This window comes from Thamnophis elegans, chromosome 16, assembly GCF_009769535.1.
Source record: "Thamnophis elegans isolate rThaEle1 chromosome 16, rThaEle1.pri, whole genome shotgun sequence".
NCBI lineage: Eukaryota > Metazoa > Chordata > Lepidosauria > Squamata > Colubridae > Thamnophis > Thamnophis elegans.
The window spans coordinates 18763559-18768912 of NC_045556.1; positions in this window are offsets into that span (position 1 = coordinate 18763559).

The following is a 5354-nucleotide window of genomic DNA, read 5'->3' on the forward strand; positions in this document are numbered from 1 at the left end:
AACCTAATGCCAACCCTAACACTAACCCTAACCCTAAATGTAACGCTAACCCTACCCCTAAACGTAACGCAACCCTACCCCTACCCCTAAAAATAACGCTAACCCTAACCCTAACCTTACCTTAACTTAAATCGCCCTTCTGTCGACGCGCTGTTGTCGGCGCGTTGATGATGTCGTGGTTTTAGCGACGCGGTTTTGTCGGCACGCTTTTGTCGGGTCACGGGGGGCAAGATCATGAACTTTCAACTGGGTGGAAAACCCAGAAGCTTTCAGATTCGGGTTTTCCACAGATGTGCCAAAATGTCTCTCTTATAAATTGGAAGTTTGAGGAAAGCTCTGCCTTGGACTCTGATTTAATTTTGGATGATATTTGGAACGCTGACAGTAGTAGGATGAGGGGCATGAGTGGGGAAGGTAGGAAGAGGAGGTGGGGGGGATCTGGTGTTAAACTACAAACTACCAACCCTTGTGAAACACCTCCATTGGAGCACCAAACCAACTGGTAGAGTCAGATCTTTAGGCCTCTTATGGAAGGTCAGGTGGAGTGGAATGGATTCACTTAAGGGCGGACGACAAGAGGTTCTAGAGTAGGGGTCTCCAATTTTGGCAACTTTAAGACTTGTGGACTTCTATTCCCAGAATTTTCCCAGGACTACCTCTAGAGGATGGGGTCTCTAACCTTGGCAACTTTAAGACTTGTGGACTTCAACTGCCAGAATTCCCCAGCCAACTTTTCTGGGAATTGAAGTCCACAAATCCTAAAGTTGGCAAGGTTAGAGACCCCTGTTTCAAAGGGAAAGTGCAATGGAAGAGAAGGCTCTTCTCTCTGGACCTCAGGAGACCTCCCTGGTTAAGGGGACTCGCGGTATGCCTCCTCTGCCAGCACGGGTGGGGTGGGCCAATCCCAATGGGATGAGATGCTCCCTTAAGTAACCTGGACTTATGCCCTGAAGGGCTCTAAAGGTGTTACCAATCCTTGAATTGCATCCACAACAGGGGTAAAATTCAGCAGGTTCTGGAGAAATTTTCTTTACAGGAAATTAAAAAGTAAAAAATGATGTAGTGTGAACATATAATCCTTCCTCTCTTTTTCTCTCTTTTAACACGTCCATTTACTCTCCCAATTAGGAATGACTGGCTTTGGGTTCAGAACAAATAGACAGACATGTTTCTTCATGTGTGAATGCACTGCTGTGTGAATGCTACCGATATTTTAGAAGATTAGGAGTTGTTGTTTTTTTGCATAATTGATCCCAAACTATCTAGTACTATTAGGTCTTGCTATGAACATCACTTTGCCAACCTAGGGACAGAGGGGAAAGCTTGAAGGACTGAAAAACAGTAGTTCTCAAGGAAAGAGTCAGATTAAAAAATAAATAAATTTGAGTCAGGGCCAAAACTATAACCCCCCAAAATATGTATGAGCCCTGATGATGCAGTAGTTAAAAGTATAGTATTGCAAGCAAGCTCTGCCCACAGCCTGGAGTTCAATTCTGACCAGCTCAAGGTTGACTCGGCTTTCTATCCTGTTGATAAAATGAGGACCCAGATTGTTGGGGTCAATATGCAAATAATGCTTCTACATCTGCCCAGAGAGTGCTGTAAAGCCTAAATGCTATTGCTATTTCAGACAATGGAAGAGAGGAGGGGGAGAAAGAAGGAGAAAATACGAGAGAGAGCGGGGGGAGAGAGTGGGAGAAACAGAAAGAGAGAGGAGAAAGAGAGAGAGAAAAAAAAAAAACAAGAAAAAAAGAAAGAAAAAGAGACAGAAAGAAAGAGAAAATAGAGAGAGAGAGGAGAGAGAAAGAAAGAAAAAAGAGAGAGGGAGAAAGATAAGTAAGAATAAAATAGAAAGGAGAGAGAAGAGAAAGAAAAAGAAAGAGAAGAGAGAGGGGAAGAAAAAAAGAAGAGAGAAGAGAGAGAAGAAAAAGGAGAAGAGAGGAAAAAAGAAAAAAAAAAGAGGAGGGAAAAAAAGAAAAAAAAAAGAGCGGAGGGAAAGAGAGAGAAAAAAGAAAGAGAGACAAAAGAGGAGGAACAGAAAAAGATGAGAGGAAAAAGAGAGAAGAGAAAAGAAAGAGAGAGAGAAGGAGAAGAAGGAGAAAGAGAGAGAGAAAGAAAAGAGAGGAGAAAGAAAAAAGAGAGATAGAAAAAGAAAGAGAGGAGAAGAGAGAAATGCATTCAGCCTTGCAAGAATGCTACAATAGTTCTATAAAAACATAGTTTCATCTGCATGACTTTGGATTCTTTCATTTACTTTGAAGGACTGGTGGCTGGTGGCTGGATTCACATAACAAACAAGACTTGGCTAAATGGCACTGAACAGTTTGTATTTGGTGTGTGGGTGTGAACCAGACTATAATTTTAAACCGTTACCTGGTTTATTTGTTGGACAGAACATGCTAAGTGAGCAAAGCACTACTGCTTGGTTCGCACAGGCTTAGGGTTAAGCAAGAGATCTGAACCCTGCCAGCAATTGCGGGACAAAAGCAGTCAAGTTAATATTACTGTTTGATGATACGGTTGAAAGGCTAATCAATAAAGTAAATATAATGAGGCATTCCCATTGCTCGTGTAAGGAGAAAATAAATAAATGAGCAATTCAGGCTATAAACAAAATACCAGATCAGCACAAATTCTTCCTAGGATCCCAGTTTCTATAATCAGGTTTGCCTTGTTCAACATCATCCTTCGGAGGGTACGGGATGCATCCGGATTAAATTTGACTGCTGAGATGATTTTAGCAACGTGGCCGAAAGCATCTCTGTGTGGGCCAGATTTGGCATCTGATGATGAAACTCCCTCTCTTCCAAAAATCAGAAGCTGGGGGATGTTAGGGATGCGGGACAATTCTTAATCCAGATGAGTGCAACATCAGGGACCACCAAAACAGAGGATGCCAAGGTGGCTTACGCTATTTTTCAAAAACTATTCTTTTGTTCTGCGTGACTTTGGAGGAGACTGGAGCTAAAACATATGAAGAAATGTAGCAGGAATTGAGCATGTCTAGTTTAATGAAAAGAAGACTAAAGGTGATATGATAGCAGTGTCCCAATATCTCAGGGGTTGCTACAAAGAAGAGAGGGGAATCAAGCTATTCGCTAAAGCACCTGAAGGCAGAACAAGATGCAATGGATGGAAACTAATCGTAAGAAGAAATTTCCTGACAGTGAGAACAATTAATCAGGGAACAGCTAGCCTCAGAAACTGTAGGTGCTCCATCACTGGAGGTTTCCAAGAAGAGATTGGACAGCATTTGTCTGAACTGGTATAGAGTCTCCGGCTTGAGCAGGGGGTTGGACTAGAAGACCTCCATGTCCCTTCCAAGTCTGTTATTCTGTAAGATGATAGTAGCAACTTTGGAAGAAGAACACCTACTGGAGCAGGGAAGGCCCAAGTCATCTTCGCATCAGGTTTTCTGAACAGGACTAAAGCATGGCAGGAAGCCAAGGAGACATCTTAACCTACTGCTGCTCAAGGCTTTTGAGAGTTGGAAGTCAGCATATCGGGAAGGCAATAGGTTAGGGAAGGCGGTTAAGCCACTGACCTGGAAGTAGATGTCACAGAACACGAGGGGCCTTTGTGTTCAACATCCTGCCCGATGCACTAGCCCCGAGAATAAATCGTGTCTCTGGAGGCTGAGCATCCCAAAGCTCCATTCTCACCCCTGGCTTATACAAACGTTTGCAAAATGGGAAGAATCTGCCACCATGCCAGAAAGAGGCTAAGCCAGGATCTTCACCGAAATGAAGCAGGGGTTGAGGCTTGCAAGCCACAGGCCTCTACCCTGGGGTCCAACACAATTTACAAATAGAAGTAGTGAATGCGCCAACACTGGAAGCTTTTAAGAACAGATTGGATAACCAATTGTCTGAAATGGTATAGGACAATGATGGCCAGCCTTTTCGGCACCGAGTACCCAAACCAGAACATGGTGTGCATATGTGCATGTGTGCCGGAGCGGCGGAAACCCGAAGACCAGCTGGCCAGTGCACACCGGTCTTTCGGTTTCCAGTGTGTGCGTGCGTGCATGCCATCCACCTGATCTTTACACACACCGGAGTGCCAGAAACCCACAGAATAGGTGGCCAGGACACGCATGCGCACTTCCCAACTGGTCTTCGGATTTCCAGCACTCCAGGCACACAAAGACCAGCTGGGTACTGCACATGTGCGCACTGAAAACCCGAAGAGCAGCTGGTGGCGGCGTGCATGCCCACAAAGAGGGCTCTGTGTGTCACTTCTGGCACGCGTGCCATGGCTTCGCCATCATGGGTGTGGAATTTCCTGCGTAAGCAGGGGGTTGGACTAGAAGACCTCCAGGTTCCATCCAACTCTTGTTATTCTAATGTTCAGGCTTCCAAAAACTTGTTCCCAACCTCTTTTCATGACATGCAAAAAAGAAAAAACGTCGAGTTCACTTGTCCCGTGACAGCGAATGCTAATTGTTTTCGTGTATGGTAAGCGACATAAAATCAGATGGGCTTTTCATCATGGCCTCTCCTTAGCATGGAAATACACACAAACAGAAAGAGAGACACACACACACACGCACGCAGACACGCATGCAAGCTGAAAAGGGGGGAGGCGGAGTGCCAACGGTGTGCCCTCCCCTTCGCAACAGCACAACATTAATTCCCTCTCGTAGGTCGCACAAAACACCCCAGGGAAGGCAGAGAATTGCAGTCCTCATGTCAGCTTTTGCAATCAGCCAGTATCTAATTATGTGCAGGCTCCATCTGGCACATGTGTGAAACAGTTTCTATGTAAAGAGGCTTAGCCTCGTAGAGCAGGCGGGGGTGGGGTGAAGAGAGGGGGGGCAGGGGTGATATAAAACATGACAGAGCCATGAAGCCGATGCATGTGGCTGTAAAAGGAAGGGGGGGATGTCAGCTGTCGCCTCTCCTCCCCCCCCCCCACAAACCAAGGAAATCTGGCTGGTATGCAAACCTGGCGAGGAAGCACCAGCAGAGAAAAGGGAAATATCACACCTTTCCACACTGAACCAGTGGAAATCCCAAAGGTTTGGAAAACGTTGCAAGCAGCTTTGGGTAAGTCCAGGAAATGCACAGTAACAGAGGCTTGTGAATGGCGTTCTACGCGGAAGTGAAAGTGAGTGAGCAAACCGAAGATGGTTAGAAAGACAAAAAAAGACAATCAGCTTGCTCCAAAAAGAACACCTGGCATTCAGGGGTCCTTGATGCTCCCTGAGCATGGCGGTTTCCTTGCAGACATTTCATTACCAAACTAGGTAATATCATCAGTGTTAGAGGAGTGAGGAGTGAGACATCCTACCACTCTAATGGCGGAAAGTGAAGAGGAACTAAAGAGCCTCTTGTGTGGGGTGAAAGAGAGTG